This window comes from Macrotis lagotis, chromosome X (genome assembly GCF_037893015.1).
Source record: "Macrotis lagotis isolate mMagLag1 chromosome X, bilby.v1.9.chrom.fasta, whole genome shotgun sequence".
NCBI lineage: Eukaryota > Metazoa > Chordata > Mammalia > Peramelemorphia > Peramelidae > Macrotis > Macrotis lagotis.
The window spans coordinates 228,295,032-228,307,350 of NC_133666.1; the positions used below are offsets into that span (position 1 = coordinate 228,295,032).

At 39.2% G+C, this 12,319-nt stretch overlaps 1 long non-coding RNA gene across 1 annotated transcript in view; it reads left to right on the forward strand.

The window, feature by feature from the left end:
- The first annotated feature begins 4,398 nt into the window (after nt 1-4,398).
- The window catches only part of LOC141500486 (uncharacterized), a 52,099-nt gene continuing 44,178 nt past the window's right edge, over nt 4,399-12,319 (forward strand). Inside the window, exons 1-2 of the long non-coding RNA XR_012471940.1 lie at nt 4,399-4,487; nt 4,932-5,128. This is a non-coding gene — a long non-coding RNA (uncharacterized LOC141500486). The remainder of the gene's footprint in view (nt 4,488-4,931; nt 5,129-12,319) is intronic.

Genomic DNA, 12,319 nt, shown 5'->3' on the forward strand with positions numbered 1-12,319 from the left:
TGTGTGTGTGTGTGTGTGTGTGTGTGTGTGTATATTTGTAGTAGCTGTTTTTATGTTAGCTAAGAATTGGCACTCAAAGGGTTGCCCATCAATTAGGGAATGACTAAACAAGATGTGGTATATGATTGTATTTGGATGTTATTGTTCTATAAGAAATGAAAAGCAGGATGATTTCAAAAAATGGAAAGATTTGCATGAACTGATGCATAGTGGAGGGAACAGAACCAGGAAAATGCTGTGTACAGTAGCATGAATATTATTTGAAGAAGAACTATGAATGACTTAGCTATTCTCAGAAATACAATGATCTAAGACAATGCCAAAGGGCTAATAATGAAACATACTATTTACCTCCAATGAAAGAACTGATATTAACTGAATATATACTGAATTCTATTTTTCAGTTTCATTTTTTTTCTTTTTTGTGAGTCTTTTTGTACAAAATGATCAATATAGAAATGTTTTACATAATTGCACATGCATAGCCTATATCTGATTGTTTACTGTCTCAGGAAAGAGGAGGGGCAGAAAGGGAGGGAGGGAAAGAATTTGGAATTCAAAACTTTAAATAAAAATGTTTAAAAAATTGATCAAAAGATGAGAAAGATTGGTCAAAAACTGGGATTTATTTCTATTTTGAATATGTAAGAGCATATAGCTACTTTTTAGAAAAGTTATAGAAGCAACTCATTTTTATGTAACAAAATCATAGACAAAATTAAAAATAATTTATGGTAACCTTTAAAATAGGAACATGTTGCTTCATAGTCTTAGGAATGATTTTTATAGGGCTAAATTTAGAATGAATCAGAAGTAAACATGTAGTACCAAACAGGAAATAATCAAGTTATAGTTGCTATTAATTTTAATATTACATGTTCTATATATTTATCAGAGTTGTATACATAGGTCTTCTAATATAAAAAGAAAGTCAGTTATATGAACAAAATTAACTGGTAACTGTCTCTAGATATGATCTGAAGGCAATTAAAAGTAAAGCAAAAAAGGAGAACTTAATAGTCATATCTTAAAACTAGTGGTTTGCTTTCTTTTTACTTACATGCTCATAATATACTTCCTGTGAACCTTAAGGTATATCCTAAGGTCATGTCTACATGAATAAAATTCCAGGCTGTTTTATCAAATGAACTACTCTTTATGTTGAACTACTTTTATTTTGATGTTCATGCCCAGGCTTGGAAAAAATAGGCTGAAGCAATACCCTCCACCCCACCCCCTATTCATTCACCCTCCACACACTCTTCACTTATGCTAACCCCAATAAAAGAGTTATTTAGATCATAAAGCTCTTCCAAGAGATGAGGGATTATCTCTACACTAAAAAAGTCAGTGGAATGGAGGATAGACGGGGCAGCTGTCAGGTATCAAATATTCTCAGGTGTTCCAAAGTCTCTGGAGTTAGCAGCTGTCCTCCTGGGAAGCTCTTGGGAGGCTTTCTCTGCTCTTTGAATGATGACCCTCCACTTCCCACAATTCTTTTTTACAGTCCCCAAATGTCCTTCATTTTGATCTAGGGATTTCAAATCTTTACTTAATGGGCTTTGAGGTTGAGGTACTCAATGCAGTTTCTCCAAAGAACTTCCCTGGGGTAGTGTGGATGTGAGGGTGGGAGTGAAGGTGGGGGTGAAGGGAATAGAAGTGACAAATCATTCATTCTCTGAGGTTTTCTTTACTTCTGCCTTTTTTCTTAAAAGGGGTTGTTCTATTTTTTACCACCTAATCTCTTAAACGAAGGTTTTTTTCTTCTCTAAAAACTCAAGACACACACACACACACACACACACACACATATATATATATATATTTATATAATAGCTTCAAAACCAAAAAACAGTAGTGCTGAAAGGGAAAGACTTGATAAAATACTGAAATGTGTCTGCAGTACAGTATCTAGTTTTCATTTGTCCTTATCCCTCCATTTCTCTTCCCTTCCCTATGTGTCTTCAGGCATCTGTGAAGGGTAATAGGTGACAAGTGGGGAATGAAAGCCTTAGTGTTCTGCATTTTCTCTTCTGCTAGAAAGCATTTCTTTGGATTGTTTTAACCTTTAAGGTTTGTTTGGAAAACATGTCAATGCTTTTATCCTCACTTCCCCCCAGTCCCTTTCTTGTTTTCTTTCTTCTCCAACCCTACCCCCCACCCCTCACCCCTTTTCCCAAGATAGATCACAATAAATTCAAAGGAATGAGATCAGGCCAGATTTCCCAAAATAGTCATTTCTGGCAATTGTTTGACCAGGATTACCATCTCAAAACATGAAACAATGTTATCTCTGTCTGATGTTCTGATAATAGACCTAAATATCACTGGATTAGATATAATCCAACCACTAATTTATAGGAATGAAGTACCTTCAGTTTTTGACCATCAGTTTTTGGATCATCTCTCCATTCTAGGCAGTATAGAATGGTTCCCACTATCAAGGAATCTTATGAAGACAAATATGTCCAAACATCTTTTGGACTGAGCACCTCAGTATACATCCCCTGGAATCCCCAAAAGATGTTTCCAAGGTGTCAGGCCTCTTCTATCAGATTCAGAGACTTTAGAATTGACAGCAGTTGTGAATCTCAAAAATGACTCAAGGAAGAGGGTGATAAAAGGGAAAGGGAGAAGCAATGTGGAGACATGCAGATTACATATTTATTTTTATATAAAGAAATGATACATATGTAATTTTAGATTTTCTTTCTGAATTAGAGTTCTGAGGCTATAGAAAACCTATTTTTAACACTCCCCTCTCCCATAACAGCGCTGATTGCCTAAATTGCTTCTAATTGGATGCAACACATTACTGGAGACAGAGGACGCATGATAAGCAGCCTTCATTCTTTAGCAGATTTGGATAATGTCTTTGGAATGAATATCTCTGATCAGGAAGAACTAGAAAACTCTTCAGCTGTCCTGAGTATTCCAAAGGTTTTAGAGTCCTGAAAAAATATTTTATTACTTATTAGACACTGTATAATAATAATCCAAAATCTCCATTTTCCTCTGGATCCACAATGGCATAAATAGCAGACTTCATCCTTTCCCTATCCTTCCTTCTTCTCCATCCTTCCCCCTCTACCCCCCCAACTTGAAAAGTTCCAGTACAATGAAATGACTTTTTAAAAATTGAGGTCCCTGGTTACTGCTTTTCCTGACTCAATTGCTTTTCACTTCTCTGCATTTCACAGGAATTTCTTTGTCCAAGAACATCTGGGCCTTGTTTACAAAGTGGTATATTTCAGCACCAGGAAAGACACAGCAACCTGAGGAACTCCTGAGAAATATATTCAAGGAGTTTGGTCCAGTCACTGGAGGAAAAGTAATTGATTTGATAACAAGTTGTTTTAGATAATATAATTAAAAAGCACCATAGCTTTAGCTCTCTGAGATGAAATAACCATGGTGACACCAGATAAGATTTTTCTTTGAGTCAGATTCATAAGATGTTTCAAAACTGCCCAAGGTTAGAGATTTCTCAGGTATGTAGAGCCCCCTGGACTTCTTAAGAAAGTTAATATTTACTTTAAATAGATACAAAGTCAAACATTATATGTTGATAGTGATCAAGCATGTATTTCTTTTTTTTTAGACTTATACAAATTTATATCAATCTAATTATATTTCTGATGAAAATGTTCCAAAAAGAAGTTTCTCCACCAAACTCATCCTCTTAAGAACCTCCTTTGATTTCTTTCTTTGCATTAAAAAAACTAAATTTCCACAAGGTGCAAAGAACTTGGAGAACCCATCCCAAACCTATTTAATCTATTTCAGAAGTGGGTGTACGTCAAAGTAGGCAAAGGGATAATAGAATTGCTATTCATGAAGATGCTGGGAAAAAAGGGGAGAGAAAAGAAACCTGACATCTCTTGCTTGTGTCCTTTAAAGTAGGACAGTTTGGGAGTCAGTTTGTTGGCCTTAGGTTACCTTTTCTGATTCCATTGTCAGCCAATTTTGGTTTCCATTACAGTTCTTTATATCTTGATTCTAGAGAATGCCAATTTCCCTACTTTAAAAACACACTACTATAAAGCCCTACATTTTATTTTGAATCATGAAATCATTTCATACCATTCTTAATTATTCTACCATGGATACTTAAAATTCCTTCATTTCCCTCTTTTATTGATGGAGTAATTTAAAAAATCTTGAAAAGTATGTTTGTAATTTGGGGGTTCAAGGCAATATAAATTGCTGCTCCTTTACCTTTCTCCTCATTGTGCAGATGGTTGAAAGAAAGCAAGAGGAGGGAAAAGTATGATGATTCAATGAATTAGGAGAAAAAGCAGTTTGGAAGGTTAATGAAGAATCTGTTATGATTTAGAGAGCACCCTTTCTGCATTTCTTTGCAAAAAGAGGGGAACCATCAAATCTCCCAAGCAGAAAATCTAGCTCTGATGATCTTTGGACCTCTTCTCTTAGCAAGTAAACGAAGCAATTGCTATGAAATGAAATTATAATTAACACTGGAACAGGTAATGCAATGCACCCCTTCTGTGCTCTGCCATTTCAATGAACTCCCAAAATGAGCCAGAGAAAAGGAAGGGAGGGATGGGGGGGAGAGAGAGAGAGAGAGAGAGAGAGAGAGAGAGAGAGAGAGAGAGAGAGAGAGAGAGAGAGAGAGAGAGAGAGATTTAGCAAGTTAAGAGGTTAAATATTTGAACAGATCTGTAAATATATAGACAGCTCTTGTTATTTGGAATGTTTAATAATGCCTTTTGTAGTACAGTCTGGCTGGGAGGCTTGTGAAGGTATGGATCCCATCCAGGCACTTTCCTCCCCAGCAAATCAACAGTAATATTCATAGATTCCTAAAATAAAAACATCAATATTTTCTCATCTTTTGTCCAAATAGTATAGGTTTTTCCATCTGCCCTCCCCCATTTTAAAAAATATATTTTTTTCAATTGTCTTTTTAGTGTAACTTTCAGGAACGCTTCTAAAAGTAACCTTCAAGATGAAGTAGTTACAATATATCCTGAATGGAGAAACAGTGACCATTTATTAACCTACAAGGCGTTTCTTTGAACCTTGCCTCTGCCTGAGCGTTCTGTTTTCATGGTTTAACGGAGAAGCAAGGTGGACTCGCAAAATGGTGCATCCCTGGATGTCGAGGGTGGGTTTCTTTCTATTTGCTCCCATTTTGGTGCCTCTTCTCAAAACCGGGATGCTGTTTTGCTGTGTCTGTGCTACATGTTCCTTTGAAGAGCGCGTGTGGGTGGAGGAGAGTCTGTGGGTGTGTCGGTTCTGTGGGCTGCGAGGAGTCTGTGTGTCCTCTGCTGTGTCCTGACGTGGAGGCATCATTTTTTTTTGTTCACGTATTTTGTGTACTGTGTATGCAGATTCATTCTGCTTGCGTTTGGTGGAGGCTCTCTCAACGAGCATCCCTGTGTCTTCCCCCTCCCCTCGTGTTTTCTCTTCGTGGTCTAGCAATTCCCCGTGAGTGCACTTGCGAGGCTGCTCTGCATTCCTCGTGTGTGTATGCATGTGTGTGTGTGTGTGTGTGTGCGCGCGTGTGTGAAGTGCATGCTGTGTTTTGTCACAGAGATCCGTGAGAGAGGGTATGCATACTTTTGTGTGAGCATTTGTGTGAACTGGGTGTTCGCTCTGGGAGTTCTGGGTCTCTTCCTTTTGTGTTTGGTTTCCGTTCTAATTATGCGTTTATTTACATATGCGGGTCTGCGCTAAGGATCCAAGTCTTGCCTTTCCTCACAATCCAGAGACATTTCGTGTATTTGAAATATGTAGGAATGGGTGTACACGCATCTACACACATACACACACATTATATATATATATATATATATATATATATATATATATATATATATATATACATATATATATATATATATATATATTTATATATACTCACATACATGTATTATTTCTGTCTGATCTTTTGGTAAAGTACCTTCTTTCTTTCCTTCCCCCCCCTTCCTTCCTCTAGGAATATTTATTGATGTGATAATCTGAAATGAAAAGTGGTCTCCCATGAAGGGAGATGGAAGAGAAAGGAGTGTTCATCTTTCTTAATAGACGGGGCAGAGTCAGTTGATTGGATCACAGGGATTTTTGGTGTGTGTGTGTGAGAGAGAGAGAGAGACAGAGAGAGAGAGAGGGAGAGAGAGACAGAGAGAGGTGTGGGGGAGGGGAGGGGAGGAGAACGCTCTCTTTCCAGAACAAAGATGGGACACTGCGGCCCCTCGCGGTCTAGTTGCACACTGCGTCTCTCCGCACTCTCCCCGGGATTTTCTATAGCCGGAAGAATACAGTCATCGCCTCCTTCAAACCACTCAGAAGCCACCTCGAAGACCCGGCCCCCGGCCGCGAGCCAATCACCAGCTAGGATGCAAATCGCCCCTTCCGTTCCTTCCACTGGGCGCCCGCCCCTCCCCCTCTCGTCCTCTTCCCACTCCCCCCCCCCCCCCCCCCCGCTTCCGCCTCCTCTTGGCCGGGTGCAGCTTGGCTGCTTGCTCGGAGGGCAGGACAGGGAGCCTCATGCATATGCAGATTGCCCCCCCCCCCCAGCCTCGGCTGGGTCCCGCTCCCCCCGCGTGTGCCTATTGGAGCGCTAGGACGGTGCCACTGATTTCCCAGAAGGAGGCTCCCAGTAGCGCTGGTGGAGCCGGCGTGGGGGAGGGACGGGGGGGAGCGCCGCTCTCCTTGAAATGCTCAGGAAGGTCAAGTTTGTGGCTTGCTGAGCGGGGAAAGGGGGCTGTCCCATCCGACTGCGGCTCCCTGGCCGGTCTGGAGGAAGTCTCTGCATGCAGATTGCCTTGGGAGCTCTTGGATCTGCCCCCCTCCCCAACTCCCCTCCTCTCTCTCTCTCTCTCTCTCTCTCTCTCTCTCTCTCTCTCTCTCTCCCCTTTCCCCTTCTTCCTTTCTTCTCTCTTCTTTCCTTTCTTCTCCTAACCCTCCCCCAGATTAATTTCTCCCCAGCAGACCCATATATTGAACACGTCCACAAGGCAGGATGATGACGGATGGTTTTGAAAGCCCAAAGCTTGTGTGTATTTGTCTTGCGCATCAAGGCTACATGGCCCTTAAAGCGCAAAGAATTGGAAACGAGATCAAACAGTCTTAGATCTACTTAGGAGTTTCAGAAAGAAGATGGTGCAAAGTGCCGGGTTGTATGTGTGCAAATCAGGGACTACTTCCCTCCAGCAAAGGGAACAGGTGAAGAGCTAGGCAGGGATGGGGGAAATGACAGCCAGGGAGGACCACTGAAGCAGGCAGGTGGAGCCAACCACCAGAGGCAGGGAAACAAGTCCCATAAAAAGGAAACAGGACAAAAGAAAAAAACAATTATCCCAAGAAAAACAAGAGCTGAGAATAGTTGATTGTTGTTATTTATATGGGAATTTCTAGGATACCTTAATTTTTATAAAGGCTGCCATCTAAGCAGCTGCAGTGCCCTTGCTCGGAATAGTATGTTATCTGAGGCACATATATTGGGGGGGGGGGGAGAAAGGAAGAGTCACTAGAGATAAATGTTTGTATAGTGTTTTTAGGATCCTCTGATAAGAAAGAGCCCTGAGAGTGTGAAGTGGGATTCTTTGGGAAATCTTCGTCTACTTCTATATTTATACAACAGCCTTATCAATGCATTTTTTCAAAGGAACTTCAGGCTATAATTCTGAATCAAGTTCTATCAAACAGTGCCCAGTGATGTGGTAAGTGAAGGATTGATTTGAAATTTTTTATCAACATCATACCATCTTTCATTTAAGGACAATTTCCTCATTATGCATGTGAAGGATAAATATATAGATATAACTCTCTGATGTCTTGGAATAAAATCATTATTGATAGCAATGAAAATATGTATAGGTGAATAGATACATCTACATGTGAATATATATGTATATATGTATGTATTTTCAAGAGACAGGGTAAGGTATTCTGCAAAGAATAGTGTGGGCTTCACACATACACTTTAGGTGTATGACTCTGGGTCAGTCACTTAATCTGTTAATGCCCCAGGCAAGTCTCTAGGGCTATAAATTGTAGAGCAAGTGCCAATGTGCATTAGTAAAATGAATTTCCTCAGTAGGAGTTTCATATATCAAGGAAAGCAAAGGTCTGGTCCAAAAAAAATTATTTTATAATGAAACACCAATTTAGATATCTAACCTTTTGGCATACATTCCCTGCCTGTATGCGGTATCTGCCAAACCCTCAGAAAAGCCTTCAACCCTTACATATAACTCACATGTCTGTATAATATTTCACAGTATTGAGTTTGCCTCATGAAGGGCACTCCATGACCAGAGGTCCTCAGGCAGGTGGTCCATCTCCTATGAGTGGTTCCAAATGGAATTCATATGGACTGATAGGGGCCAGATACAAACCTTTTAGAGGAGAATGAATCCTTCTTCTCAGTCTTCCTTTATCTTTATCCAGTTCTGCCCTATCTCTCTGTTCCCCCCTCCCTCCCTCCCTCTTGCCTTCAGAGTTCTCAAGGATTGGGCCTTGTATAGGGCATCTGAGTTGTTAAGAACTCTGAACTTGGGGACTTTATGACTCAAGACTTCCCAGAGGCTTATGATCAAAGACACCTTCCCTAGCCTACTTCAATGTCCTCATCTCCATAACCAGATTCACACTGCTTGGATATTATGGCTCAACTGTCATCTCCAGCTCCTTTAGGAGGCTTTTCCTAATTCTCTCAGTTGTAATTCTTGTCTTCTATTACTCTGTATTTTGAGATTTATTTATGACCAACTTGTATCCTGGGTTGTAAACTCTTAGAGGATGGGGACTACACTTTTGCCTTTGTTTCCCTAGTACCCAAAATTGTATCTGACGATTAATGCTCATTGATTTTTTTAAAATGCATCTTCATGTATTTCTATAATCCAACTTCTATCCCTTGCCTTCAGGCTCCAGTCCTACATTTTTTTCTGTATAGCCCAGAATGCCTCACAATATTTCTTTAAGGGACTGGAAACATTGTCCTGTGAGAATTGGTTGAAAGAATTGGGAATGTATAACTAGCGGTTTAGCAGACTTAGGGGATCATGATTGCTATTTTCAAATATCTGAAGGGCTGTCATGGGGAAAACATTTTATGTACTTTCAAAGGGCAGAACCAAGACCAATATGCAGTAGTGAGGGGGAAATCAATTATTGTCTTAACATGAGAAAGAACTATGTAGCAAGTCACCGGAATCGTTCAAAGAGAGCCTGAATGACCACTTCCTGGGGATGTTTTTGGCAGTTTCTAAAGTCCCTTACCATTCTGAGTTGCTATGACCTAGGGCAAGATATTGTAACACTGGTAGCATGTCTTTAAAAGACTATCCTATATCTCTTGGACTTGCCATATACAAATATATATGTATATATATATATATGTGTGTGTATATATATATTAGTTTAATGGTGCTGTGTAGAATCAGAAACTTTTGAGGAGTCAGGAGTTTTAAAATAGTAATAGATTCCATTTATGCAACACTTTATATGCTTTGTTAACTGTTTATAGACATCATCTCCCTGCATTCTCAAAAGGTTTCTTTAGGTAAATAGTACTAATAAATATTTATCCCCATTTTACAGAAAAGGAATTTGTATAGCTTCAGAAAAATTAATGACTATCTTCAAAAAAGTGTTTCCTAAATCCTTTTTATTAGTGCCTTCATTCTGACATCTACACACACACACACACACACACACACACACACACACACACACACACATACACACACTCACATTCACACATGCCTGGTGGAGCAACAACCCTATTTGAGAATCTGCACATACACCAATGGCATTTAGCACTATTATTCTATTTGAGTTCATTCCCATTTATCTAATTTTTACACTTTGTCCTGCATGGAAGGTCCCTAAGACCTGAGCCAGTCACTGCTCTCTAAACAACCTGGTATGGGCCTGTGAGCCCAGACCATAGCTTTTTTTGCCATTGTTAGTGTCAATTGACCTCAGCAAATTGTTCCAAGTTAAACAGTGTTGCTCTGAGGGGCACTGGTGTAATAGTGATCCTTTAAGAGAACAATAGCCTGCTGGTGACATGTGGCACAAATGACATAGGATCAAGTGTCCCATGGATCAGGTCAGTATCTATTGTTTCTAATGAAAATTAAACTTCCAAAAGCAAAAGGAAATGGCCTTTCCCTGACCATCTGTGGCAGGAAGATGGGCTATGTGAAGAAAGTTGCTTCTTTTCCAGGCATTGTCTTTTAAAATGGGATGAGGTTCAAGAGAGAGCTACATTGGCACAATATAAGTCTGATGTGCTGGCTTTCTAAACTTTGGCTTTTCCTTTCCATAAAGCAGCATAAGTTAGAGCCTTATCATTGTGCAGAAATAATGACATCTCAAGGCCTGTGCACTGCATTCACAAGCAAGGAAAGTCCCAGAACTAGGTTGACTCAGCAGAACCTGACCAGACTACTCAATATACTGATGAATACCATTGCCCTGAGGAATTAAATGTAGAGGCTCCTGGAGCTTGTGTAAAGTTCTCTGTGCCATTTTAAAGAGGAATCTGCAGAAAAGAAGTAGGAGGATTTTTAATTTTAATGTTTTACTCATCGGTTTAAATACATTTAGAGTTTGCTTTGCAAAATGTCAACAGACATCCCAAGTGAATAACATTTTAAAAAGATTGAATTTCCTGTATTTACTTTAATATCAATTCAAAGAATGTGGTTATCAATGCCTACAGGTTCATCTATGTTAGGACAGCCCATTAAAAGATTAAACGAACATGCTTTTTTTGAAACCTTTCCCAATACTCAAAGCTCGGAGTGGGTGATTCTAACGTGTTTTGAACTCAACACAGATGTGAGTCTGCAGGTTGGTTTGAATGGGCCATAGCTCTGCAATCAAGATTTGAAAGGGTGAAGGGAAGAAAGAAAGAAGCACCCAAAGTACCAAACTGCAAATTGAATTTTGCAAATTGGTGTGGACAATTTTGATGCCAGTGATGTGATAATGAGTTGGCTTCTCTCCCTTCTCTCAATACAGAAGTGATGAACTATATATATGGAAAGAGTCACTTGCTGTCAGATGGCACCAATCATAGGATCTTAGAATCTGAGAGTTCAAAGGGACCTCAGCTAGTCCAGCCTATATTAAAAAAAAAAAAAAGAATCCAGATAATGATACTGAGACAGATAGCATTGGAGTACAGTGATCTTGGAGTTGGGAAGACCTGAGCTCAAATCCAGCCTCAGGTCATTATTAGCTATATGACTCTGAGCAACTCATTTATCCTCTTTCTGCTTCAGTTTTCTCCTTAACATGAGGAAGTTAGACTCAAAGGTGCCTTCTAGTTCTAAATCTATGATATATGTCTTATACCTGATAAGTAGTCATCCAGCCTTTACCTGAAGGTGAATCCACTGTCTCCTGACTTAGACTGTTCCATTCTTATTCTCTATTTGGACAGCATTGATTGTTAGGAATTGTTTTCCCCTGAAATCAAACTTAAATTTACCTATTTGTGACTTCTATCCATTTCTACTAGTTCTAGTTTCTGGGGTCAAGTGACATCCCTACAAGTCATGCACACACTTATTATGATTTCCTGAGTCTTCTCTTCTACAGGCTAAACACCCCAAGTTCTTTTAATGTTTTTATATGATGTGCACTTGAGAACCATCTTTATCCTTCCTGCCCTTTTTGAGATGCCAACACGTTTTTGATATCCTATTTAAGAACTGCATCCTATAATTCAGATGTGATTTGAGGACTGATATGTTGGGTTTTTTTTTTTTTTTTTTTTTTTTTTTTGCTTAACTCTACTTTGTCACAGAGAAGGTTCTCATGGTAGGGTACTAATTAGAAATGACATTGCAAAAAAAAGTACCAATAAAACATTTTTTAAAAATTGTCAAGCTAGTAATGAGATACTTTAGATAAATATAGGAGGACAGACATCTACTGGAATAAAGATTTACATTGGGTTTTGGGAGTTAGAGGGGTTATGAGGTTGAAGAAAGTTTCATGATAGAATTATACAAAGTATGAGTGAAGTAAGTGAATTAGAAAGTGAAACAGAGAGGAGGGAGAAACTATAGAAGATAGAAAATATTTGACTAAAATACCCCAGCTTTTATAACTCTTGTCTTTCTCTTCAGGGATTCTTGATGATTATTTCTGGTATATATTTTTATGCAAATTGCTTAGGAAACCTCTAGGCTACATGTTCCCTGTTCTGCTGATCATCAGATTGGTTCTTGGGACATTTCTCTTCCATATAACTCACAGTATCATACTTTTGTATTTTTGAAAAACCTAGGAAATACAAATACCATCTGCTTCACCACTCAGAAAACAT